We start from the raw sequence: 24,931 nt of genomic DNA, 5'->3' as shown, positions 1-24,931 counted from the left end.
TATGGAGTTGATGATGTGTTGAGTGGAACCCATATCAAGAATCCAGAGATTTGGGGTTGTTTTCTGGACACCTGGGACTCTTTGCTCCAAAATCTTCATGTCAGGCTAAGGCCATATGTTGTCCTTTCATCATTTGGGGTGGATTGGCAGCCTGGTGGGGTGGCAGTGTATTGAGAATGCTTGAAGTATTCGCTGGATTTCAGAATGCTTGTGTTCCTCCAGAGACAGGGCCTGAGACCCACACAGCATCTCTGTTGTATCATCAGCTATTTTCCAGCCCCTTGCCTAGGTGTGTTTAGGTAGGTGGAGAAATAGGGTGGTGCTGATGAATGAATTGGGGACTTCGTTGGCATTTGTTTGGGCGGCTGGGCTAATCCCTGAGCTTTTTTCACTCAAGAGTCTTAAGGAAATTTCCTTCCTGCCTTTCAAGATTAGCCTCATTTTTCAGGGTGGCCCCAGGGTATGGAGGCCTGACTGAAACCAGGTCTGATGATTTTAGCAGGGTTGATTGGTATCCTCAGGCAAGTTCTTAGGGAGTTCCCTCATGGCTGCATGGCTTAAGATTATCTGTCAGTGCTGTAGTTGTGTTCAGAGCTGCGTTGGGAGATCAAAACCTGGCCAGACAAAATCCCAATATCACAGGTGGCACCCAAATAAATTTATAAATAAAAATAGATATCGAAAAGAATGAGCTTAATTGTAAGGAACTTAATGACCTCATATATCCTTTCCTACAGAGTGGTTAAGGGAATTAATAGATAAGGCAATTCTAAAGGTCCTTCTGATACTATAACTCGGGGGATGGAGGGTGTTAAGCAAGATCCTGATGTTTGCACGGCAGTGGCGTGGATTCAGTAACTGGGCAGACAATATCTGCATGACAAAAATTGCCACAGAACATAACTAGGTACATTAAAAATGTAAATCAAAATGCTAATAGTGTGTATGTAAATCATACACACTAGGTAATTATGTCTAGTCAGATGTCACATTGCTAGGAGATCTTGACAGGTTGAATGGAGTCTGTTTGCCAGGTATTTTTTGGTTTGTTTTTCTCAAGAGGCAGGAGTGTGGACATAGACATTTTCTCCAGTGATGCTGAGCTGGTAATTTTAGGATTTTTTAAAATAATTTCTTTCCATTATAGCTAATATATGGTGCTCAATTTGTCTTTAATATCAAACTGACCCATCCATACATGTATATACATATTCTTTTTCTCACATTATCCTCCACCTTTTTCTAAAAAAGGGGACTAGGTACAGATCCCTGGGATAAATATCAGGATCCTATTGCTTACCCACACCAAGTACAAGATTTTGGATCTCTTACCCCCCAAATCCCAGTCCTTCCCACACCCTCCCCTTCCAATCTGATAACCACAAATCTGTTTTCCTGTCCATGAGTTTCTTTTCTGATGAAAAGTTCATTACTGCCATTTGTTAGATTCCATATCAAAGGGGTCTTCTTTGGTATTTTTGTATCTCTTTCAGACTTTTTTCGCTTAGTATAAGGGTTTCTAATTCCATCTATGGGGCTGTGAATGGCATTTTTTTCTTTTTTATGTCTTAGTAGTATTCCATTGTGTATGTATATCATCCTCCTAATCCAATCATCTGTCAATGGACATTGAGTTTGTTTCCATATTTTGCTGGTGTGAGTAGTGCTGCATGTATGTAGTGCTGCCTTTAACTTTTTCAAAAGAACATTCTTCTGGGTGTATTCCCCTAAATGGGATTGCTGTGTCATGCAGTCATTCTATACTTATTTTTTGGACTTACCTCCATCCAGTGGTTCCTATTGGTTGTACCAATTTACATACCTACCTACACTGTAGGAGGGCATGCTCTACTGCACACCCTCTCCACGAATTGTTATTTGTAGACTTTCTAATGATGGCCATTCTAACGATGTGCAGTGGTATCTCAGCATCTATTTTATTTGCATTTCTCTCCTAATGAGTGATGGTGATCATTTTTTCAGTGCTTGTTGCCCTCTGAATATCTGAATTAGGGAAATGTGGATTTAGGTTTTTGCCCATTTTTTCCATGAGGTTATTGGTTTTATTTTGCTGTTGGGTATTATCAGTTGTTCTGGAAACCGCAGCCTGACCTGAGATTTGGGATCAGGAAAAAGTGCCTACGGGATGTGTATGGAAAGGTGTAAAACAGTGATAATTTGGTGAGCGGCAGTGCTAATCCCTGTTTTTTTCCCAAGTGGTCTCCTGAAACTCCATGCTTTTCTTTTCATGTGAAATTCTCTCTATATGCCTGGTATGAAGACCTGATCTAAATCCAGCTCTGGGGAATTATGGCTGGTAGATTGATGGATTTATAAAGTAAACTCTCACCGAGATTCCTCCCAACTCCCTTAGCAAAAGACATGCCTTTGTCACTGTGGTGGATTTTGGTAAACTCTGTTGCTTAAAAAACATCGCCGGACAGACAACTCATGCACGCCTCTGGTGGTTCAATAAAGTTAGAAAGAAATTGGGAAAGAGGGAAAGAGAAAAAAAAGAAAAGAAATAAGACTTTACTGTGCAAACGCAGGAATCTCAGTTGGAAAATTAAGAAAAAAATCATTACATACCTACACAGCTGTCTTCATAAATACATAAGTGCAGGGATATATAAAAAAGAAGAAGTCTGTCCTGACATGATGGGTCAGGTGCTGAGTGTTTGAATGAAGTGGCATGGTGTAGGTTGGCCTCATGGCTCTTAAAGCTTTTGAGAGAAAAATAGCACACTTGGAAGGACACTTCTTGGTATTTCAAGAAATTGGAGGAAAGAAATCCAATGAGCATTTTTCCCATGGTCAATGTAGCCCCTGGGGCCGCTTACCCAGAAACAGGAGGAAAATCTGAGTGTTGCTGTTAGAGCAGATGTCCACAAGATTGGGCCCCAGTACCTTCTGGACCCAGGTGCAGCTCCAAGGCTGAAAGTTCAGGCTCAGTGATGGGATTGATGTTGTGTTGGGTGGAACCCACAGCAAGCACCCAGAGGTTTGGGGTTATTTTCTGTGCACTTGGGACTCTCTGTTCCAAGATGTCCCATGTCAGGGAGAGGACACAGGTGTCCCTTCAGCTCTTGATGTGGATTGGCAGCCTGGTTGGGTGGCAGTGTGTTTCAAATGCTGGCTGGATTCACTGGTTTTTGGAATGCCTTGTGTTTCTCCAGAACCAGGAGTTGAGACCCACATAGCATCTGTGTTGAGTCATGAGCTGGCCATTCGCAAGCTCCCAACTGTTTGGAGTTTAGGTAGGTGGAGAAAGAGGGTTGTGCTGATGAAAGTATTGGGGACTTTGGTGGCATTAATTTGTACAGCTGTGCTAATCCCTGTGCTTTTTGGCTCAAGAGACCAAGTGAATTTTCCCTCTTGCCTTTCAAGACAAGCCTCTCTTTTAAGGCCAGAGCCAGGGTATGGAGGCCTGACCAAAACCAGGTCTGATGAATTAAGCAGGGTTGATTGGTATCAGGAAAGCTCTCAGGGAGTTCACATGTTGCTGCCTGGCTTCAGAGTCTCTGTCAGTGCTGTAGTTGTGTTCAGAGCTGTGTTTTGAGATCAATCTCTTGTCAGACAACATCCTAACGTCGCAGGTGGCATCCAAATAACTTTTTAAATTAAAATAGATATGGAGGAGTTCCCGTTGTGGCACAGTGGAAATGAATCTGACTAGGAACCATGAGGTTGTGGGTTCGATCCCTGACCTCACCCAGTGTGTTAAGGATCTGGCACTGCCGTGAGCTGTGGTGTAGGTCACAGACGTAGCTCAGAACTGGATCTGGCATTGCTGTGGCTGTGGCCTAAGCTGACAGCTGTAGCTCCGATCAGACCTCTAGCCTGGGAATCTCCATATGTCATGGGTGCAGCCCTAAAAAGACAAAAAACAAATAAATAAATAAATTAAAATTAAAAAAAATAAAAAAATAAAATAGATATAGAATAGAATTGCTCTATTGATAAATAAGTCAATGAATACATATACACATTCCTACAGAGCAGCTAAGGATCTAAGAGATAAGTCAATCATAAAGGCTCTCCTGACACAATACATCCAGTTGAAAAGGGTTTTAAGTATGAGCCTAGGGATGTACAGCAGTGGTGTGGCTTCAGTTACTCAGCCAAGAGTATCTGCCTGCCACAAATGGATGCAGGAACATTAACAGGTAAATTTAAAAATCAATAAAAATATTAATATATGAATAAATTCATACCCCCTAGGTAATTACATCTGGTCACATATCACATTGCTAAAAATCTTCCCAGTTTAATGGAGTCAGTTTGCCTGTTGATTTTTTTTTTTTTTTTTTTTTTTTTGCTTTTTCTTTTTTTCAAGAGGCAGGACTTTGGAGCCAGATACCTTCTCTTGTGAACGCTGATCCAGAAATACCTGGCTTGAGATGGTTTCCTAGAATTGGGCAGGAGTGCAGTTTGACTTCTGGAACCCTGGGCTTCTGGTTGTGAAAGGTACCAGAGTTTACAAGCTGTGGCTATTTTGGGATGGCCTGTGACCTTTCTTTCCAGAAGTCTCCCCACAACCTCGTTATTCTCTCCCACCTGAGTCTCTTCCTCCTCTGCCAACCCCAGTGACAGAGAACCCAGCCAAATCCAGATAATGTGTAGAAATACTGCGTGATCCTGGATTTCAAGCTGAGCCCAGGGATAAAGGGTGCTTCCTGATTCAGATCCTACACATGTGATTTCAAAAGGGGTTTGTTTGTCTGATTTCAGTGAGTGGGTTTGGGTCATAGTGGGGGTAGTTGCCTTGGTAACTTTGAGATAGTCATAACCCTGCCTATAGTGTATTTCAGTCAGCAGAGAGGGGGAGAAGGAAATTGCACTGGAAGTAGCAGCAGGCCAGAGTAGAGCAGGGCTCCACTGAGGGAGACAGAGGAGGGGCCGAGAGCTGCTGTTAGAGCCCAAGTCTCAACAGATGGCACTAGAGCACCAGCAGAGTCCCATCTGCAACCTCCCTGGCTGCACCTTCAGACTCAAATATGAAGTTGGAGCTGGATTGGGGGAAGCCAAAAGAGGGGCCCAGAGCTGGTGTTGGGTTACAGGGCCCCTCCAAGTCTCTGGGAAATTTGTCTCATCTCAGGAAAGGGGACACAGTTCTGTCATCATATCTCAGGTTCAAATCCTGCATGGTCCGGTGACCCAGTGGTTAGGGAATGTAGCAAGATGTTTTGGGTCTGAGTCTCTCTTTTTTTTTTTTTTTTTCCTTTTTAAGGCAGCACTCACAGATTATGGAAGTGCCCAGGCTAGAGGTCAAATTGAAGCTACAGCTGCCAGCCTATACCACAGCCATATCAACATGGGATCCAAACTATGTCTGTGGCCTACACTACAGCTTGAAGCAATGCCAGATCCTTAACCCAATGAGAAAGGCCAGGGATCAAACCCACAACACCATTGTTACATTGTTACGGATTTGTTTCTGCTGTGCCACAATGGGAACTCCTCCTTTGATTGTTTGGAAGCACAACAGCTGGACCCAGAAACACCTGGCTGGAATTTTGCCCATACTGTTTGTCAGATTCAGGCTGGTCCATGTGCAGTTGAGCTTCCAGAAATCTGGCTTTATGGTTGTGAATGCACTGTCTCATCCCAGTTGTTTTGGGGGACAGGCTATGCTCAAACCCACGCTCTTTCTCTCTGCAGATCTCCTCATGCCTTTTCTTCCCTCCCACCTGAGACTCTTCTTCCTCTACCAGACACCTGTTACATGGAAGCTACCTGCCACTGGATAATGTGAATAAAGGCTGGGTGGTCCTGGGTTTCATGCAGGTTCCCAGGGCTTAAGGGTGCTGATTTGTTCAGAGCCTGCTCACATGACTTATAAAGGGGGGTCATTGATTTCAGGATGTGTGATGTCGTTGGGGGGGTGAGTGTCTTGCCGGAATATGAGATAGTCATATCCCAGCCTGTAGTGTATTTCATTGCTCTGAAAGCGAGAGCAATAAGGGCATCATGCTGGCAAATGCCCCAGGCCAGATAAGAGCAGGCTTAGGCTGAGAGAGGCAGAGGAATGTCTGAGAGATGCTGTTAGAGCACAGCAGAGCCCCCTGTGCCCACCTGTTTGGATCTCCAGGCTCAGAAGGAGATTGGAGTTTCACCCATGGATCCTCAAGGGTGGTCCCTGGAGCCTGGTGTTTGTGTTCTTGGTGCCTCTCACCCTGTAGCCCAATTTGCCTCAACCCATTGAGGGGTCCGAGTTCTGCCACCGTAAGTCTAATTGAATTCCTGTCTGGTGAGGTGGCTACAAGATGAGAGAAATAGGCTGCTTGTGGCTGAGTGTCCTTTGCTTGTTTGGAGGCCATTCTGGACTCAGAAACACCTGGCTTGAATGTTAGACATGCAGTTTTTAGAATAATCCCAGTGGGGAGTTTGGCTTCTGGAAAGCTGGGCTTCTGGTCATGAATGAAGCTGTGGTGTCCCTGTGGTGGTCTTGTGGGGGGTGGGCTGTGATCAAGGCTGGGTTTTTCTCTCCAGAGATCTCTACAAGCTTCTTCTTCCCACTGCATCTGAGTTTCTTCAGCCTCTTCAGGACAGACAATTGAAGGAAGATGTCTACATCCATGTAAGGTGAGTCACAGCTGGGTTGTTTAGGATTCTAAGCAGAGACCCACGGAGGAAGATTGCTGATTCAAAGCCTGCTGCCTTGACTTAAATAGCAGGGTTGCTGATTTCAGGGAGTGGGGTAAAGTCAGGTGGGTTGCGTAGCCTGGCCAACTGTGAGAGAGTCACATCCCCGTATAGCATGCATTTGAGTGTGTGGAGTGGGAGTGGAGTAAGAAAATCTCGCTTGCAAATGCTCCAGGCAAGTGCAGAGCAGGGTTCTGCTGTGGAAATTGGAGGAAGGGCCGAGATTTGCTCTTAGGGCCCCTGGCCACCAGACAGTGCCAGAATGACAGCAGCATTTCTGCCCTGCCCATCCACCACCCCTCTACAGCTCCATGGCTGCAACAGCAGGCTCAGATTCAGGGTGGAAAATGATTGGTGGAGGCCCAACAAGTACACAGATATTTCCCTTTGGGTACATGGTTCAATGGACTCTGTGGCCCAATGTACCTCAACTCAGAGAAGGATTAAGGTTCTGCCACCACATCTCAGGTTCAATCTCTGCATGATCATGTGGCCCAATGGCTAGAGAGTTTCTTAGGCTTCCTAGGGCCTGAGTGCTCTTTGCTGGTTTGGAGTACAACACTGGACCCAGAAATCCCTGGCTTCAATCTTGTGTCATGAAGTGTTTTAGAATCAGGATGCTGTAATATTTGGATTCTGGAAACCTGGGCTTTTTGTTATGAATGCAGCGTATCAATGCAGTTGTATACTGGGGGCAGGTCTCACCCTCTCCCTGTGCCCTTTCACTCTAGAGAGCTCCACATCCTCCTCCTTCCTGCTCCACCTGAGCTGCCTACTCCTCTTCAGGGGACCCCTGTGCCAAGGAGCCTACCTTGATCCAGATACAGTGTATAAGGCCTGGGATCCAGGATCTCAAGCCAGGCGCAGGGCTGAGGGGTGCTGATTGAGACCAGCTGGCTCTGTTGACTTACCAAGTGGGGTGTCTGGTTCAGGGAGTGGGATGGTCTCAGTTGGGGTGAGTGCTCTGGCTGACTCTGAGATAGTCCTACCCCTGCCCATCATGCATTTCAGTGCACTGCAAGGCAGTTAAGAAATCAGGCTGGCAAGCTACCCAAGCCAGTGCAGACCGGGGTTCTGCTGTGGGAGGCAGAGGAAGGCCTGGGAGTTGCTGTTAGAGCAGATTTACCACCAGATGGGGGCAGAGTACCAGCAGAGGCCCTCCCCCTGAGCTCCCAGACTTCACCTTCAGGCTCAGAGGCAAAGTTGGAGATGGGTCCTTGGCACCCCACAGAGGTGCCCAGAGCCTTCCATTTTGGTACATGGTGCCCCTGACCCTCTGGCCAATTTTGCCTCCTCTGAGAGTGGGGAAATAATTCTGCCATCACATCTGTGGTTTAATTCCTTCATGTTCAGTTGGTCCAAAGGCTAGAGACTTTGACAGACTGCTCTGGGTTCTGAGTGCTCTTTGACAGTCTGAAGGCAGATCTCTGGATCCAGAAATACCTGGTTTGAGTCTTGGGTGTGCAGTTTTCTAGAATCACTATGGAGTGCAGCTTGACTTCTGCAAAGGTGGGCTTCTGGTTATGAATGTTACCAGAGTTTCAAAACGGTGGTTATTTTGGGATGGACAGTACTGGTCTGTGTGCCTTTTCTCTCAGAGATCTCCTCCAAAACACCTCCTTCCCTCCCATGTTAGCCTCTACCAACCCCAGTGACAAGGAACCCACCCAAATCCAGGTAATGTGAAGAAGGATGGGTAATCTTGATTTCCAACTGGGTCCAGGGTTGATGGTTGCTGACTGATTCAAAGACTGCTCACTTGATTTCAATAGGGGTGTGTGTGTGGCTGATTTCAGGAAGGGGGGGGTTGTGTCATACCTGGGGGGGTAATTGCCCTGGTGACTGTGAGATAGTCATAAAACACCTGTAGTGTATTTCAGTACAGAGGGTGAGAGGAATAAAGAAATCTCATTGGACAGAGTGCCAGGCCAGATTTGAGCGGGGTTCTGCTGAGGGAGGCAGAGGAAGGGCTGGGAATTGCTATTAGAGCATATGTCCATCAGATGGTGACAGAGCACCAGCCTAACACCCCTCCCCTTGCCCAATACTCTGGGGCTCCCTGGCTGCAATTTAAGACTCAAATCCATGTTGGAGATAGGTTGGTGGAAACCAAAAGAGGTGCCCAGAGCTGGGGCCAGGTTACAGGGCATCTCCAAGTCTCTGGGCAATTTGCCTCATCTCAGAAGAGGGGAGTGTGTTCTGCCATCACATCTCAGGCTCAATTCCCTCACTGTCCAGTGTCCCAATGCCTGGAGAGTTTGATAGGCTGTCTTGAGTTTGAGTCCCCTTTGTTTGTTTGAAGGCCCAACTCTGGACCAAGAATTACCTGGTACGAATTTTGGCTAAACAGTTTGCTAGTATCAGGCTGGTCCTCATAGAGCTGAGCTTCTAGAAAGCTGGCCTTCTGGTTGGGAATGTACTGTGTCAACCCAGTGCATTTTAGGGAGTAGGCTGCACTCATTCCCATGCTCTTTCTCTCTAGAGATCTCCTCAAACTTCTTCCCTCACACCTGAGTCTCTTCCTCCCCTAGGAGACACCTGTTGCATGGAAGCTCCCTGAAACTGGGTAACTTATATAAAGCCTGGGTCATCCATGGTTTCAAGCTGGATCCAAGGGCTGAAGGGTGCTGATTGATTTGGAGCCTGCTCTCATGACTTACGAAATGGAGTTATTGATTTCAGAGTGTGGGGTTGTGTTGTGTTGGGTGAGGGTCTTGGCTGACTGTGACAGTGTGCCTGACAGGGAGAGGAGAAAGGACATCATGCTGGCAATTGCCCCAGGCCAGGGCAGACCACACTTTTGCTGTGGGAGACAGAGGAATGTATGAGAGTTGCTGTTAGAGCGCATGTCCTCCAGAGGGCGACAGCACACCAGCAGAGCCCCCTTCATCTCCCTGTTTGTATCTCCAGGTTCAGAAGGGAATTGGAAATGGACCCATGCAACCTCAAGGAGATGCACAGAGCCTGGTGTTTGTTTTCGTGGTGCCTTTGACAATGTGGGCCAATTTGACTCAATTCAGTGAGGGGATGGCATTCTGCCATCACATGTCTAATTCAATTCCTCTAAGTCAGCTGGCCAAAATATGAGTGAGTTTGACCGGCTCTCTGGGGTCTAAGTATCCTTTGCTGTTTGGAGGCAGAACTCCAGACCCAGAGAAACCTGGCTCGAATCCTGGATGTGCAATTTTCGCATCAACCTGGGAAGGAATTTGAATTCTAGAAAGCTGGGCTTTGGAGTGTTACTGCAGCATGTCCATGAGTAGGTCCACACTTTCAGAGTGTGAGCTGTGCTTATGACTCAGTTCTTTCTCTCCAGAGATTTCCACAGCCTCTGTCTTCCCTCTGCACCTGGATGCTTCAGCCTCTGCAGGACACCCATTTGAAGGAACCTGTCTAAATCCATGTAAGTTGATTCATGGCTGGGTTGTTTAGGATTCCAAGCTGAGTCCCAGGTAGGAAGGCTACTGAATAAAGACTTGCTTTCCTGACTTAAATAGGAGGGTTGCTGATTTTAGCGAATGGCCTGACTGACTGTGAGATTGTCACTCCACCAGATACAGTGCATCTAAGTGGGCCTAGAGGGATATGGGTATGCAAATCACATTAGCAAGAGGCCCAGGCCAGGGCAGAGCAGGGTTCCTCTGTGGGATGTAGAGGAAGGGCTGAGACTTGCTGTGAATGCCCTTGCCCACCAGATGGTGCCTAAGCACTAGCAGAACCCCTTCTGCATCTCCATGACTGTACTTTCAAACTCAAATATATGGTTGGAGATGGGTTAGTGGAAGCCAAAAGAAGGGCCCAGATCTGAGGCTGGGTTACTGGGCACCTTCCAGTCTCTGGACAATTGGCCTCATCTCAGGAGAGGGGACATAGTTCTGCCAGCTCCTCTCTGGTTCAATTCCTGCATGGTCCTGTGGCCCAATGGCTAGGAAATTTGACAGGCTGTCTGGGGTCTGAATCTCCTGATTGTTTACATGTACAACTCTGGACCCAGAGTTACCTGGCTGGAATGTTGGTTGTACGGTTTGCCAGAATCAGGCTGGCTCATGCAGAGTTGAGCTCCTGGAAAGGTGGGCTTCTGGTGGTGAATGCACTTTCTCAAGCTGGTGCTTTTTAGGAGGCAGGCTGTGCTCATGGCCGTGCTCTTTCTCGCTAGAGATCTCCTCATGCTTTTTCCCCCTCCCACCTGAGACTCTTCCTCCTCTGCCAGACACCCGTTCAGAGGAAGCTACCTGAAACTAGGTAACATGAATAAAGCCTGGGTGGTCCTTGGTTTCTATCTGGGTCCCAGGGCTGAAGGGTGTTCACTGATTCCAAGCTTGCTAAAATGACTTACAAAGATGGGTCATTGACTTCAGGGTGTGGGCTATGTATATGGGGTGACTGTGAAGAAGCTATACTCCTGCCCCATAGTGTATTTCAGTGCGCCTGTGAGGAAGAGGAGTAAAGACATCATGCTGGCAAGTGCACAGATCAGTACAGACCAGACTTTTGCTGTGGGAGGCAGAGGAACGGCTGAGAGTTGCTGTTAGGGCATGTGTCCACAAGAGGGCGCCAGAGCACAGCAGAGCCACTCTGCAGTTCCCTGTTTCTATCTCCAGGCTCAGAAGGGGATTGAAGTTGGACCCATGGAACCTCAAGGGGGTGCCCAGAGCCTGCTGTTGTATTCATGGTGCCTCTGACCCTGTGGCCCAATTTGCCTCGACTCAGTGAGGTGACAGAGTTCTGCCATTAAATCTCAAATTCAATTCCTATCTGGTTGGGTGGCCCCAAGTTTACGGAGTTTGATAGGCAGTCTGTGGTCTGAGAGTCCTTTGCATGTTTGCAAGCAGAACTCTGGATCCGGAACCACCTGGCTTGAATGTTGGATGTGCAGTTTTCTAGAATAAGCCTGGTGGGGAGTTTGGCTTCTGGAAAGCTGGGCTTCAGGTGATGAATATTGTGTGTCTGCGCTGTTGCATTTTGGGGGTTGGGTGGGCTGTGCTCATGGCTGAGCTCTTTTTCTCCAGAGATGTCCACGAGCTTCATCTTCCCTCTGCACCTGAGCTGCTTCAGCCTCTGAAGGACACCCATTCAAAGGAAGCTCTCTAAAACCATGTAAGGTGAATCATGAATCACGGCTGGGTTGTTTAGGATTACAAGCAGAGTCATGGGGAGGAAGGCTGCTGATTCTAAGCCTGCTGTCCTGACTTAAATAGGAGTGTTGCTGACTTCAGGCATTGGCATAAAGTTGGGTATGGTGAGTGGCCTGGCCCGCTATGAGTAAGTCACTCCCATGTGTATTTGTGTGTGATGAGAGGGAGAGGGGTAAGAACATCACACTGACAAGTGTTCCAGGCCAGTGCAGGCCAAGGTTACTATGTGGAGGCAGAGGAAATGCTGAGAGTTGCTGTTAGAGCAGATTAGCACCATCTGGCACCAGAGCACAAGAGATCCCCCTGCCCCCATCACAGGTCCCAGACCTCACCTTCAGGCTTGGAGGCAAGTTTGGAGATGGGTCCTTGGTCTGGTGGCCCAACTGCTAGAGAATTTGACAGGCTGTCTCTAGTCTGAGTCCCCATAATGGGTTGAATGCAAAACTCTGGACCCAGAAATATCTGGCTGGGATTTTTCCCTACACTTTGCTATAATCAGGCTGGTCCATGTGGATTTGTACTTCTGGAAAGTAGGCCTTCTGTTTGTGAACGGACTGTGTCAACACAGTGGTTTAGGGGGTGCAGGCTGTGCTCATACCATTTCTCTTTCTCTCTAGAGATCTCCTCAAGCATTTTTCCCTGCCCCCAAGCCTCTTCCTCCTCTGCCAGACACCTGTTGCAAGGTAGCTAGCTACCTAAAACTGGACAAGGTATATAAAGGCTTGATGGTCCTTGGTTTCATGCTGGGTCCCAGGGTTGAATGGTGCTGATCAATGAGGGGTCTGTTCACATGACTTACAAAGTGGTGTCATTGATTTCAGGGTGTGGGGTGAGTATCCTGGCTGACTCTTAGAATTATGTTTAGGATTATGTTAGGCTTAGGTCTAATGTTAGGGTCAGGGTTAGTCTTAGGGCTAGGTTAGGGTTCAATTTAGGTCTAGGTTTAGGCTTAGGGCTAGTTTTAGTGTCAGCATTAGTTTATGGCTATGGTTAGTCTTAGGGCTAGTGTTAGGTTTAGACTCAGGTGTAGCGTTAGGCTTAGGGTTTGGGCTAGTTTTAGGCCTAGGGATAGGGTTAGTCATAGGGCTATGGTGTTGTGTTATGGTTAGGGTTAGGTATAGGGTTATTTTTCGGGTTAGGATTAGATGGTGATGTTTAGAGTGTTAGGTTTAGGGTTATGGGTAGTTTTAAAGTCAGGTTTGGTGTTAGGGTTAGGGTTAGTCTTATACCTAGGCTTAGGTCTAGGATTAGGGTCAGGATTAGTCTTAGGGCTAGGGTTAGGCTTAGGCTTATTGGTAGGTTAAGGCTTAGTGTTAGCGTAGACTTAGCATTCGGCTTAGAGCTCGTGATAGGCTTCCGGCTTAGGTTTATGGTATGGATTAGGCTTAGGTCTACTTTTAGGGTCACGGTTAGTCTTAGGGCTAGTGTTACGGTTCTACATAAGTCTAGGTTTATGCTTGGGGCTATTTTTAGTGTCAACTTTAGTCTTATGGCTATATAGGCTAAGGCTGGTGTTGGGTTGAGGCTTGTGTCTAGGGTTAGACTTAGGGTTAGTGTTAGGTTTAGGCTTAGGCATAGGGCTATTGGTAGGCTTAGTGTGTCATTAGATTCGGGTTAGGCTTCAGGTTAGGATTAGAGGAATAGTGTTTGAGTGCTTGGTTTTGGTTATGGGTAGTTTTAACGTTAGGGTTAGGATTAGGGTCAGGGTTAGGTTTAGGTTTAGGGTTAGGGTTAGGTTTAGGGTTAGGGTTAGGGTTAGTCTCATGGCCAGGGTTAGGTTTACGGGTAGGTGTAGGGGTAGGTTTAGGCATAGTGGTAGCCTTAGGCTTAGGGCTAGGCTTAGGTTTAGGCCTAGTGTTAGGTTTAGCATTAGGTTTATGCTTAGGTCTAGGGTTAGGGTCAGGGTTAGTCTTATGGCTAGGGTCAGGTTTAGGGTTCGGTTTAGGTTCAGTCTTAGGTCTAGGATTAGGGTCAGGTTTACTCTGAGGTCTAGGGTTAGACTTAGGCTTATTTGTAGGGTTAGGCTTAGTGTTAGGCTTAGGCTTAGGGTTATTTTAGGCTTAGGCTTAGGCTTAGGGTTATTTTAGGCTTAGGGCTAGGTTTAGTTTTAGGTTTAGTCTCAGGCTTAGGGTTTGGTTTAGGGTTAGGTCTAGGGTTAGGGTCAGGGTTAGTCTTATGGCAAGGGTTAGGGTTAGGGTTAGGCTTATTGGTAGGTTTCTGCTTAGTGTCAGTCTTAGGCTTCGGTGTAGACTTGGGGCTAGGGATAGGCTTAGGGTTTAGGTTTAGCATTAGGATTATGTTTAGGCTTAGTTCTAATATTAGAGTCCGGGTTATTCTTAGTGCTAGGGTTAGGGTTCTATTTAGGTCTAGGTTTAGGCTTAGGGCTAGTTTTAGTGTCCGCATTAGTCTTATGGCTATGGTTAGGCTTAGGGCTAGTGTTAGGTTTAGGCTTAGGTTTAGGGCTAGGTTTAGGCTTAGGGATAGGGTTAGGCCTAAGGCTATGGGTATATTAGTGTTGGGTTATTGTTAGGGTTAGGGTTAGGGTAGGTTTAGTCTTAGGTTTCCGGTTAGGTTTCTGGTTAGTGTTTATTTAGGGTTCGGGTTAGGCTTATGCTTAGAGCTATGTTTAGGTTTAGGATTAGGGGTAGCATTTTGTTAGACCTAGGGCCTAGGGATAGGGATAGGGTTAGGGTTAGGGTTAGGCTTAGGCTTAGGGTCAGACATTGGGTTAGGTTTAGGCTTTGGTTACTGTTAGGTTTAAGGTTAGTGTTAGTGTTAGGTTTAGGTTTAGGGTTAGGTTAGGGATTAGGTTTAGTGATAATGTTACAATTAGTTTTAGGGTTAGGGTTGGAGTTTTAATGTTAGAGGATTAGGTTCATGGTTAGGGTTCGTTTTAGGGTTAGGTTTAGGGTTAAGGTCAGGGTTATCGTTAGCTTTACTGTTAGGGTTTGGTTTAGGGTTAGGGTTAGGCTTAGTATTAGGCTTAGTGTTAGGTTTCGGGTTAGGCTTAGGTCCAGGGTTAGGGTCATGTTTAGTCTTAGGGTAGGGTTAGGGTTTGGGTTAGGGCTAGGGTTATTTTACAGTTTGGTTTAGGTTCACATTTAGGATTAGGGCTAGGCTTAGGTTTAGATCTAGGTTTAGGGCTAGATTTAGGGTTAGGGTTAGGATTAGGGTCAGGGTTAGCTTGAGGTTTAGGGTTAGGGTTAGGGTTAGTCTCATGGCCAGGGTTAGGGTTAGGAGTAGGGGTAGGTTTAGGCTTAGGGCTAGGCTTAGGTTTAGGCCTAGTGTTAGTTTAGCATTAGGTTTATGCTTAGGTCTAGGGTTAGGGTCAGGGTTAGTCTTATGGCTAGGGTCAGGTTTAGGGTTCGGTTTAGGTTCAGTCTTAGGTCTAGGATTAGGGTCAGGTTTACTCTGAGGTCTAGGGTTAGGCTTAGGCTTATTTGTAGGGTTAGGCTTAGTGTTAGGTTTCGTCTTAGGGTTAGATTTGGGCTAGGTATAGTCTTAGGGCTTAGGTTTAGGGTTAGAATTTTGTTTAGGCTTAGGTCTAGTTTTAGTATTAGAGTTAGGGCTAGGTTTAGGCTTAGGGATAGCGGTAGGCTTCGGGCTATTATTAGGCTTAGTGTTCGGTTTGGGTTAGTGTTAGGGTTAGGTTTCTGGTTAGGCACAGAGAGTTAGTGTTATAGGATTAGGGTTAGGGTTATAGTTAGTGGTACGGTTAGGTTTAGGTTTAGGCTTAAGCCTATGTTTACCCTTAGTGTTAGCTTAGGCTTTGGGTTAGGGTTAGGATTAGTTTTAGGGCTAGGGTTTTGTTAGGTTCTGTGCTAGGCTTAGGTTTAGGGTTAGGGTTATGTTTAGAGTTAAGTTTCAGCTAGGTCTAGGGTTAGGGTCAGGGTTAGTCTTATGGCTAGTGTTTGGTTTAGACTTAGGTCTAGGTTCAGTCTTAGTTCTATGATTTGGGTCATGTTTACTCTTAGGTCCAGGGTTATGATTAGGCTTATTTGTAGGTTTAGGCTTAGTGTTATACTTAGGCTTATGTCTAGGTACAGTATTAGGTTTTAGGTTTTGTGTTAGAATTTTGTTTATTCTTTGGTCTAGTTTTAGAGTCAGGGCGAGTCTTAGGTCTAGGGTTATGGTTCGATTTAGGTGTAGTGTTATCCTTATGGCTTCTTTTATCTGTCAGCATTAGTCTTATGGCTATTGTTATGGCTTAGTTTTAGGGTTAGGGTCATGGTTAGTCTTAGGGCTATGGTTACCGTTATTTTTAGGTCTAGTGTTAATTTTAGTGTTGGTGTTAGGTTTAGGTTTAGGGTTTGGTTCAGGATTAGGATTAGGGCTAAATTAGGGTAAGGTTAGTCCAATGGCTAGGTTAGGTTTCGGATTAGGCTTAGGGTTAAGTTTTGGGTTAGGATTAGGTTTAGGTTTAGGCTTTGGGTTATGTTTATGGTTAGGATTAGGCTTATGGCCAGGTTTAGGCTTAGTGTTAGTCTTAGTTTAGAGCTAGGTTTAGGCTTAGGTTTAGGGGCAGGGTTTTGTTAGGCTTAGTGCTAGGGTTAGGGTCACAGTTAGTCTTAGTTCTAGGGTTATGGTTCGCATTATTTGTAAGGTTAAGCTTAGGGTTTCTTTTAATGTCAGCATTAGTCTTATGGCTATGGTTAGGCTTAGAGCTCTGTTAGGTTTAGGCTTAGGTCTAGGATTAGGCTTAGGTTTAGGCTAAGGGTTAGGGCTATATTTAAGCTTAGGGATAGGGTTAGGCATAGGACTAGGTTTAGATTATTGTTGGGTTAGGGTTAAGGTTATATTTAGGGTTAGGGTTTGGATTTAGTTTAGGTTTTGAAGGTTAGGGTTAGAGGGGGTTATGTGTAGTTTTAGCTTTAGGGTTAGGTTTTGGTTAGTTTTCTGGTTAGGTTAGGTTTAGGGTTCAGGTTAGTTTTCAGTTTAGGGTTAGGTTTGGTTATATTGTTAGGTTTAGGCTTAGTGTTAGGCTTAGGATTAGGGTTTTGTTTAGAGGTTAGTGGATAGGGTTAGGGAGTTAGGTTTAGGGTTAATATTAATTTTACTCTTAGGTTTAGACAGTTAGGTTTAGGCTTAGGATTAGCTTCAGGGTTAGATGTTTATGTTTAGTGTTAGTATGAGGGTTAGGTATAAGGTTTGGGTTAGAGTGCAAAGTTTAGGTTTAGGGTTAGGGTTAGGCTTATAGTGTTATGGTTAGATGGTTAGGGTTACAGTTTGGTTTAGGATTAGGTTTAGGGTTATGGTTAGGGATAGTTTTAGGGGTTATATTTAGTGTTAGGATTATTTTTAGGGTTTGGGTTAAAGTGCTGGGTTTGAGGGTTAGGTTTAGGTTTAGGGGTAATTTTATGGTCAGGGTTAGGGTTAGGTATAGGGTTAGTTTTATGGCTAGGGTTATGGTTCGGTTTAGGTCTATGGTTAGGCTTAGGTCTAGTTTAGGGTCAGAGTAGTCTTAGGGCTAGGGTTAGGGATATGTTTAAGGTTAGGTTTAAGGTTAGGTTTAGGGTTAGGGTTTGAGTTAGGGCTAGGGCTAGGGCTATGGCTGTGTTTAGGATTTGAGTTAGGGTTAGGTTTTTGGTTAGGGTTAGAGGGCTATGGTTAGAGGGTTAGGTTTAGTGGTGGGGAAGTTTTAGGCCTAGGGTTATGGTAGTGTCATGCTTAGGGTTAGATTTAGAGTTAGTCTTATGGCCTCTGTTAGAGTTATGTTTAGAGTTAGGCTTAGGGTTAGGGTTAGGCTTAGGTCTAGTGTTAGGGTCAGGGTTAGTTTTAGGGCTATGTTTAGGGTTAGGGCTACCATTAGATTTAGGTTTAGTGTTAGGGTTAGAGGGTTATGTTTATGGTAGTTGTAGTTTTAGGGTTAGGTTTAGGATTAGGTTCTGGTTTAGTCTTAGGGCTAGGGTTAGGCTTAGGCTTAATGGTAGGGTTAGGCTTAGTGTTAGGCTTAGGGTTAGGCTTAGGGATAGGGATAGGCTTAGGTCTTAGGTTTAGGGTTAGGATTATGTTTAGGCTCAGGTCTAGTGTTAGGGTCAGGGTTTATCTCGGGGCTAGAATTAGGGTCGATTTAGGTCTAGGGTTAGCCTTAGGGCTAGTTTTAGTGTCAGCATTAGTCTTATTGCTATGGTTAGTCTTTGGGCTAGTGTTAGGTTTAGGCCTCTGTCTAGGGTTAGGCTTAGGGTTAGGGGTAGGTTTAGGCTTAGGGGTAGTGTTAGGCCTAGGGCTATGATTAGGCTTAGTGTTGGGTTAGGGTTAGGGTAAGGTTTCAGTTTAGTGTTAGAATGTTAGGTTTAGAGGGTTAGATTTAGGTTTAGGGGTAGTTTTATGGTTAGGGCTACCATTAGGTTTTGGGCTAGTCTTATGGCTAGGGTTAGGGTCAGGGTTAGGGTCAGTGTTAGGGTTTGGTTTATGGGTAGTCTTATGGCTGGGCTAGGGTTAAGTTTAGGCTTAGGCTTAGGGTTAGAGTCATTGTTAGGGTTATGCTTATGTCTAGGGTTAGGGTCCTGGTTAGTCTTAGGTTTAGGGTTGGGTTTAGGGTTAGGGTAAGGCTTATGGCTCAGTTTAGGGTTAGATTTTTGGCTCTGGTTAAGGTTAGGGTTAGGTTTAAGCTTAGGCTTAGGGTTAGGTCTAGTCTTAGGCTTTGTCTTAGGGCTAAGATTAGGGTTAGGTCTAGGTTTAAGGTTTGGTTTAGGGTTAGGTTTTAATGTTAGTGTTAGGGTTTAGGGTTAGGGTTAGTTTCTTAGTCTTAGGCTTAGGGCTAGGTTTAGGCTTAGTGTTAGGCTTAGGTTTAGGGGTTGTTTTTTGTTAGGCTTAGGTTTAGGGGTTGTTTTTTGTTAGGCTTAGGGTTACGTTTAGGGTTAGGTATGAGCTTAAGTCTAGGATTAGGGCCAGGGTTATCTTAGCACTAGGTTTAGGCTTAGGGCTAGGTTTAGGTTTGGGGTTAGGATTAGGGTTAGGCTTAGGTTTACGGTTATGGTTAGGGTTAGGGTTATGGTTAGGCTTAGGCTTAGGCTTTGGGTTAGTTTTATTTTTAGGGTTAGGCTTAGGTCTAGGGTTAGGTTCAGGGTTAGTCTTAGGGCTAGAGTTAGGGTTAGGTTTAGGGCTCTGGTTAAGTTTAGCATTATGGTTAGGGTTAGGTTTATGTATTAGCGTCAGCATTATTCTTATGGCTATGGTTAGTCTTGGGGCCAGTGTTAGGTTTTGGCTTAGGTCTACATTTAGTCTTAGGTTTAGGGATAGGTTTAGCCTTCAGGATTTGCATGATTCGGCTATGGCTATTCCTGGATTTGGGTTATGTTTAGGGTTTTGGTCAGGGTTAGGCTTAGGGTTAGGGCTAATGTTAGGGAGTTCGTGTTGCGGTAGTGTTAGGGTTACTTTTAGGGTTAGAGGTTTAGGTTTAGGCTTAGGTTTAGGGTTAGGGTTAGGGCCAGTTTTAGTCTTAGGGCTAGTGTTAGGCTTAGGATTATATATAGGGTTAGGGTTAGGCTTAGGGTTAGGGTTAGGTTTCAGGTTAGGGTTAGAAGGTTAGTGTTAGAGGGTTCGTTTATGGTTGGGGTAGATTTTCGGTTAGGTTTACGGTTAGGGTCAGGGTTAGGTTTAGGTTTAGGGTTAGGTTTATGGTAAGGATTAGGTTTAGGGTTCTGTTTAGATGTTACGTTTAGAGGGTTAGGGTTAGCTGAAGGGGTAGGGGTAGGTTAGGGTTGGGTTTTGGTTTAGGGTTTGGTTTACAGGTTTAGAGTTAGTCTTAGGTTTAGTGTTCCTGTTAGTGTTAGATGATTAGGATTAGGCTTAGTGTTAGTGTTAGGGGGTTAGTGTTAGTGTTATTTTAGGATTAAGGGTAGTGTTTGGGATAGAGTGTTAAGTTCAGGTTTAGTGTTAGGTATAGGGTTATAGATTAGGGTTAGATGGTTAGGGTTAGGTTTATGGTTAATTTTATGTTTATGTTAAGGGTTAGGGTTATAGTGTTAGGGTTAGGATTAGGTTTACGGTTCGGTTTACATTTAGGTTTATGGTTAGGGTTAGGGTTAGTGTTTTGATTAGGGCTAGTGTTAGGGTGAGGATTACCATTAGAATTCACGTTAGGGTTAGAGTTAGGGTTAGGGCAAGGGTTAGGCTGAGTGTTAGGCTTAGACTTAGGGCTGGGTTTTTGTTAGCCTTAGGCCTAGGGTTAGTGTTAGGGTTAGGTTTAGGCTTAGGTCTAGGGTTAGGATCAGGGTTAGTCTTAGGGCTAGGCTTAAGCTTAGGCTTATTGGTAGGGTTATGCTTAGTGTTAGGCTTCAGCTTAGGGTTAGGCTTAGGTTAGGGATAGGCCTAGGGCTTATATTTAGGGTTAGGAGTATGTTTAGGCTTAGGTCTATTGTTAGGTTCATGGTTAGTCTTATGGCTAGCGTTAGGGTTCGATTTAGGTCTAGAGTTAGGCTTAGTCCTGTTTTAGGGTCAGCATTGGTCTTATGGCTATGGTTAGGCTTAGGGCTATTGTTAGGTTTCAGCTTCGGTCTAGGGTTAGGGTTAGGGCTAGGTTTAGGCTTAGGGATAGTGTAAGGCATAGGGATATGGTTAGGCCTAGTTTTGGGTAGGGTTAAGTTTAGGGTTATGTTTAGGGTTAGGTTTAGGGTTAAGTTTTGGGTTATGTTTCCAAATGGTGTTTTGTTTAGGGTTCATGTTAGTTTTCTGTTTAGGGGTAGGTTTCTGGATAGGGTTAGGTTTAGGCTTAGGGTTTGGCTTAGGTTTAGGGTTAGTGTTAGGTTTTGTTTTAGGAGTTAGTGGTTAGGGTTAGGGGGTTAGGGTTATTGTTAGGGTTCCTGTTAGGGTTAGGGTTCCTGTTTAGGCTTAGTGTTAGGTTTAAGGTTAGAGTGTTAGGGTTAGTGTTAGGTTTATGTTAAATTTATGGTTAGGGATAGAGGGTTAAGTTGAGGTTTAGGGTTATTTATAGGGTTATAGTGTTAGGGTTATGTTTAGGTTTAGGGTTAGTGTTAGTTTTAGGATTAGGTTTAGTGTTAGATGGTTAGGGTTAGCGGTAGTTTTAGGGTTAGGGTTAGGGTCAGGTTTAGGGTTATGTTTAGTGTTAGTCTTAAAGCTAGGGTTAGGGTTATGTTTATGGTTTTGCTTAGGCTTAGGGTTATGTTTAGGTTTAGGCTTAGGTCTAGGGTTAGGTTCAGGGTTATTCTTAGGGATTGTGTTAGGTTTAGGGTTAGGGCTAGGCCTAAGGTTAGGGATAGGGTTCGGGTTCGGGTTTAGGGTTAGGTTTAGTTTTTAGGGTTAGTGTTATATTTAGGCTTAGGTTTAGCCTTAAGCTTAGCCTTAGCCTTAGGGCTACGTTCACGCTTAGAGTTAGGTTTAGGCTTATGTGTAGGGTTTGTTAAGCTTAGGGCCAGGGTTAGGGCAGGTAGGTTTAGGTTTAGGCTTCAGATTTGGCTTATGCTTATGTTTAGGGCTAAGTTTATGCTTAGTGTTAGGCTTAGGCTTAGGTGTAGGGTTTTGTTGGGTCAGGGTTAGGTTTATGGTTAGTTTTAGTTTTCGGGTTAGGTTTAGTCTTAGGTCTAGGGTTAGAGTCAGGATTAATCTTAAGGATAGGTTTAGGGTTAGGGTTAGGCTTAGGTCTAGGTTTAAGGTCAGGTTTAGTCTTAGGGCTAGCATTAGGCTTACGCTTATTGGTAGAGTTTGGCCTAGTTTTAGGCTTAGGCTTAGGGTTAGGCTTAGGGCCAGGTATAGGCTTAGTGCTTAGTTTTAAGGTTATTGTTAGGTTTAGTGGTTAGTGTTAGATTTAGTGTTAAGATTAGGTTTATGGTTTGGGTTAGATTGTTAGGGTTAGAGGGTTAGGTTTAGGGTTAGGGGTACTTTTAGGTTTATGGTTAGGTTTAGGGTTAGGGTTATGTTAGGTTTAGGATTATGTTTAGGTTTATAGTGTTAAGCTTAGAGGGTTAGGTTTATGCTTATGTTTAGGTTTAGGATTAGGGTTAGTTTTAGGGTTAGATTTAGGTTTAGGCTTAGGCTTAGCGTTAGGGTTATTTTAAGGGCTAGGTTTAGGGTTAGTGTTAGGTTTAGTGTTAGGGTTAGGCTTAGGGTTAGTGTTAATGTTAGGGCAAGGTATAGGGTTAGGGTTAGGTATAGGGTTAGGATTGGGTTTAGGATTAGGGTTAGGATTAGTTTTAGGGTAGGTTTAGGGTTAGTGTCAGGGTTAAGGTTAGGTTTCAGGCTAGGGTTAGGGTTAGGTTTAGTGTTAGGGTTAGGGTTAGACTTAGGTTAGGGTTAGGGCTATGTCTCGTGTTAGGCTTAGGTTTAGGGTTAGGGTTAGTTTTAGTGTTAGCTTTAGGCTTGTGGTTAGGCTTAGTGTTAGGGTTAGTGTTATTGTTTGGCTTAGGTGTTGGTTAGGGTTAGGTGTTTAGGAATAGGCTTAGTATTAGGGTTCCTGTTATGGTTAGACGTTTATGTTTAGGCATAGTGTTAGTCTGAGGGTTAGAGGGTAAGGGTTAGTATTAATTTAGGGTTAAGGATAGGGTTTGGGATAGAGTGTTATGTTCAGGTTTAGTGTTAGGTATAGGTTTATAGTGTTAGGGTTAGATGGTTATGGTTAGGATTAGGTTTAGGGCTAGTTTTAGGTTTAGGGTTAGGTTTAGGGTTATAGTGTTATGGTTAGAGGGTTAGGTTTAGGGTTAAGTAAGTTTAGTTTTAGGGTTAGGATTGAGTGTTAGTGTTAGTGTTCAAGGGTTATGGTTGGATTGTTAGGTTAGGTTTAGAGTTAGTCTTATAGCTATGGTTAGGGTTAGGGTTAGGCTTAGTGTTAGGGTTACAGTTAGAGCTAGGGCTAGGGTTAGATTTAGGTTTAGTTTTAGCATAGGGTTAGGTTTAGGTTTATGGTTAGGGTTAGGTTTACGTGTTAGTGTTAGTGTTACTTTTAGGGTTATGGCTAGGGCTAGGCTTAGGTTTAGGGTTAGGGTAAGGTTAGTGTTAGGCTTATGGTTAGGGTTAGGTTTAGAATTAGTGTTAGGTAAGGGTTAGTTTTAGGCTTAGGTGTTGTGTTAAGTTCAGGTTTAATCCTATGGCTAGGGTTATTGTTAGTGTTAGGGTTAGTGTTAGGCTTAGGTCTAGGTTTAGGTTCAGGGTTAGTCTTAGGGCTAGGGTTAGGCTTAGGCTTAGTTTTAGGGCTTAGTTCTATGTATAGGGTTATGGTTAGTGTTAGGCTTAGGTCTAGGTTTAGGTTCAGGGTTTTTCTTAGGGCTAGGGTTAGGCTTAGGCTTAGTGTTAGGCTTAGTGCTAGGTTTAGGTTTAGAATTATGTTTAGCTTAGGTCTAGTGTTAGGGTCAGGGTTACACTTAGGTCTAGGTTTATGGTTCGATTTAGTTCTAGGGTTAGGGTTAGGGCTAGTTTTACTGTCAGCAAAGTCTTATGATTATGGTTATGATTAGGGTTAGGGTTAGGGTCAGGGTTAGTCTTAGGGCTAGGTTAGGCTTAGGCTAATTGGTAGGGTTAGGCTTAGTGTTAGGCTTAGGGTTAAGCTTGGTGTATAGGTTTAGGGTTTTGATTATATTTACACTTATGTCTAGTGTTAGGGTCAGGGTTAGTCTCATGGCTAGGGTTAGGGTTTGATTTATGTCTAGATTTAGGTTTAGGGCTAGTTTTAGTGTCAGTATTGGTCTTATGGTTATGGTTAGGCTTAGGGCTAGTGTTAGGTTTAGGCTTCGGTCTAGGGTTAGGGTTAGAGTTAGGGCTAGGTTTAGGCTTATGGATAGGGTTAGGCAGAGGGCTATGGTTAGGCTTAGTGTTGGGTTAGATTTAGGATTATTGTTAAGTTTCATGTTAGGTTTCCGTTTAGGGTTAGAGTTAGCTTTCAGGTTATGTTTCGATTTAGGGTTTAGTTTCATGATAGTGTTAGGGCTAGGCTTAGTGTTCGGCTTGGGGTTAGGCTTTGTTTTAAGGGTTAGTTGTTAGGGTTAGGGGTTTAGGTTTATGGTTAGTGTTATGGTACTCTTACAGTTAGACAATTTTAGGCTTAGGGTTAGGTTTCTGGTTATAGGTTTAGGGTTATTGTTAGGATTAGTGTTACAGATAGGGTTAGGGACAGAGTGTTAAGTTGAGAATTAGTGTAAAAATAGGGTTATATTGTTACGGTTAGAGGGTTAGTTTTAGGGATATGTTTAGGGTTACGTTTAGGTTTAGGTTTATAGTGTTAAGCTTAGAGGGTTAGGTTTATGCTTATGTTTAGGTTTAGGATTAGGGTTAGGCTTATACTTAGGTTAGGGTTAGGCTTAGGGTTAGGGTTATGTTTAGGTTTTGGGTCCCTGTTAGGGTTAGGATGTTAGGTTTAGGTTTAGGGTTAGGTTTATGGTTAGAGGGTTAGGTATAGGTTCAGGGACAGAGTGTTAAGTTTAGGATTAGTGTTGGGGTTATAGTGTTAGGGTTACAGGGTTAGGATTAGGTATAGGGTTAGGTTTACGGTTAGGCTTAGATTTAGCTCTTAGGGTTCGGGTTAGGATTAGGTTTAGGGTTCGGGTTAGAGGGTTAGGGTTAGAGGGTTAAGTTAAGGTTTGGGGTCATTTTAGGGTTATGATTAGGGTTAGGATCAGGGTTAGGGTAGGGATAGTCTTATGTTTACGATTAGGTTTAGGCTTAGGGTTAGGCTTAGGCTTGGGCTTTGGGTAAGGGTTAGGATTAGGCCTAGGGCTAGTGTTAGGGTTAGGTTTAGGTTTTGGGTTAGTGTTAGGCTTATTGTTAGGATTAGGCTTAGGGCTATTGATAAGCTTAGGGCTTAGGTTTAGGGTTAGGATTATATTTAGGCTTTGGTCTAGTGTTAGGGTCAGGGTTCGTCTTAGGCTAGGGTTAGGGTTTGATTTAGGTCTAGTGTTATTCTTAGGGCTAGTTTTAGTGTCAGCATTAGTCTTATGGCTATGATGAGCCTTAGGGCTCGTATTAGGTTTAGGCTTAAGTCTAGGGTTAGGTTTTGGGTTAGGGCAAGATTTAGGCTTACGGATAGGGTTAGGTAGGTATAGGGGTATTGTTAGGCTTAGTGTTGGGTTATGGTGAGTGTTAGGGTTAAGTTTCGGTTTAGGTTTCTGGTTAGGGTTAGGTTTAGGGTTTGGGTTAGGTTTCGGGATAAGTTCAGGGTTAGGGTTATGATTAGGGTTCTACTTAGCGTTAGCTTAGTGTTAGGG

At 44.4% G+C, this 24,931-nt stretch overlaps 2 long non-coding RNA genes across 3 annotated transcripts in view; one reads left to right on the top strand and one right to left on the bottom strand.

The window, feature by feature from the left end:
- Positions 1 to 24,931, bottom strand: part of LOC146401594 (uncharacterized) — a 154,276-nt gene that overhangs the window by 28,544 nt on the left and 100,801 nt on the right. The window lies entirely within an intron of this gene.
- Positions 1 to 24,931, top strand: part of LOC110261710 (uncharacterized) — a 105,588-nt gene that overhangs the window by 67,229 nt on the left and 13,428 nt on the right. Inside the window, exons 4-9 of one of the 2 annotated variants that reach the window (XR_014810280.1) lie at positions 5,662 to 5,751; positions 6,493 to 6,585; positions 9,962 to 10,048; positions 11,247 to 11,359; positions 11,655 to 11,742; positions 12,398 to 12,490. This is a non-coding gene — a long non-coding RNA (uncharacterized LOC110261710). Of the gene's footprint in view, positions 1 to 5,661; positions 5,752 to 6,492; positions 6,586 to 9,961; positions 10,049 to 11,246; positions 11,360 to 11,654; positions 11,743 to 12,397; positions 12,491 to 24,931 lie in introns of those variants that run through there. The other variant, XR_002346175.2, reaches the window with a different exon arrangement.

This window comes from Sus scrofa, chromosome 7, assembly GCF_054392235.1.
Source record: "Sus scrofa isolate SSC_HxYL_T2T_F1_AM1 chromosome 7, Sscrofa_HxYL_maternal_Yorkshire_Landrace_v2.0, whole genome shotgun sequence".
In the NCBI taxonomy this organism is placed as follows: domain Eukaryota; kingdom Metazoa; phylum Chordata; class Mammalia; order Artiodactyla; family Suidae; genus Sus; species Sus scrofa.
This window is presented reverse-complemented; position numbering and strand designations above follow the sequence as displayed.